Below are 2,197 nucleotides of genomic sequence, written 5' to 3'. Positions count from 1 at the left end.
TGAAGCTTTGGAACCTTTCTAGAGTTTTAGCGTATGTATGTTACTGTGAATATCCAAAATCTGGTTAATGTCGACATTCACCGGTGAATGTCCGAAATTCCTTTTTCTCTACTTTGATTCAATTAGCTTTGCTAGTTAGTTTTTTTTAAGTCTTTTGCAAGTTTTGATGGTAAAATTTAAAGTCAGGTTAGGTTAAATTAGGTTATAAATATCAGAAATGGGTTAAAAATCTAATCGAACCCAACTCATCATATCACCATCATACATTGCATAAAACTGAAAAGTTGACTGGCAACGCTGACTGAATCCCAGGAGAAAACAGGCATTTCGGACATTCCCTGGTGAATGTTGACATTCACCGATTCTGGATATTCAAGGTAATGAATGTCCTTCACATTTACATCACATTAAAAATAGGAAAAACGATTAAATGGTATTTCCAGCTGATGTTTCAGATAAATAATTATTTCGTATTACTTATTAGCAATTTTGTTTGATCTAGCCCCCCTCCGTGTCCTCCCCTTTAAACCCATCAATTACGAGGAAAATCTGACTGAACGAAATTCAAGGGTTTTAAGGATCACACATTCATTGTGACTACGGAACTAGGCTTGCATCTACACTTTTTGTTTGATAAGTCGAAGGCAATTTTGCCGAGAGAGGTAGGATTCGTTTTTATGATCATTATTATTTGTTATTAACCAGAAGAAGTGCATTATGCTTCTTATTCATTGTTAGAGTTCAAGTATGTAGATCCAGCATTCCACAAGTTCTTATTTTTTTATGCGTATATCCGTCATCCCTTGAGAATGAAATTGTAACGCGGACTGACCAAGTTAACCTTGTTGTTATATTTCTTTAGTAGAGAATTCAGTTCCGTTGCCACAATGTTATGTTAGGGTAAGTTCAGTCGTCTTCCATTCTTCAACCGTGGAAACGGTCTTCCAGGTTTCACAAAATATTTGATTTTCCCTAGAAAACAGCATCTGTTCACTTTTGAAAACAGCCTTTATAAATGGGAATGAAAAAGAAAAACTTGACCAAATAGTTAGAATATACAAGAAATAATATAAAGATACGAAAAGAATGCAAAGAAAATGACGTTTGATCCGTTTTCTCACTGTCGTAATCAGAAGATTTACCCATAATTATTTATTTTTATTCCAATTTAAAAATAAGTGGAGAGCAAGTCTGGTCTAAAAAATCATTTATCTAAAATATCCGTGGGCAGTAGAATTCATTTCTGCAATGCAAAATTTACAATGCAAAAATTAATATAAGCCAGTCTTGAATTACCGATGGTTATTGACAGGCAAATGTAAAACAAAGTACGCATGTGTGGTCCTGTTAATAACTGGCCTTTGAAGTCCATCAAAATCTGTTTTAAATGGGTTTTGAAGCCAATGATCTAAATATGAGGCTGAAATTGCAATTTGTGCCTCGTAAAACCAAGTATCGTGCTGCTTGTATGTTCTAGGAGAGACTCCTCATTTCTACTATAGTTTGAATAGAAGGATTTCTGAATAAAGTGGTTACAAGACGAAGATGAGCTTTTCATATTTGTCTGATAATTGAGCTGTAATCAAGACTGGTCACCCTACCAGCTTTTCAGGGCATGATGTGGGAACTACTTCGGGGAGCGTTCGGTGGGTTAAGCACCTAGGGCTGTTTAAAAGTAAGTTAAAGAGACATATGTTAGGTGAGGGCATACCTTTATTATTATTATTGTCTCCATTATTATTACTATGGAATGGACCAATGGGAGATTGGTGATTTTTTTTACGATTATTCATTTGTTTAAAAGTTAAGTGTATATGGCTTCCCCATAGACAGTGTATATGTATTTTTTTTGGAGGGGGGGTGTTTAGAATTTAATTGATGTTTATTTTTGACACTGGGAGTATTTTATACCTTATCTCTGGCAATAGAAGGAATAATGCATATGCCTTCTTATTACAAGAAATGATCAATCACTCTTTCTTCAATGCTACCAAATATGAACCAATGCACGAGCTGCATCTTTAGCCATGACAACAAGTCATGCCCAGTCTAGTTTCTGAACTGTCTGAGACCGTTTCTGAACAGTGTTTTATTCATGCTTTGAGTTTCAGTCATCTTTTTTCTTTCGCTCATACAAGAGGATTCTTTTTCATTTTTATGGCACTTGGTATCTACCAAGAGACATATAGCGATCGTA

The sequence above is a fragment of the Artemia franciscana genome, chromosome 4, assembly GCF_032884065.1.
Source record: "Artemia franciscana chromosome 4, ASM3288406v1, whole genome shotgun sequence".
NCBI lineage: Eukaryota > Metazoa > Arthropoda > Branchiopoda > Anostraca > Artemiidae > Artemia > Artemia franciscana.
This window is presented reverse-complemented; position numbering follows the sequence as displayed.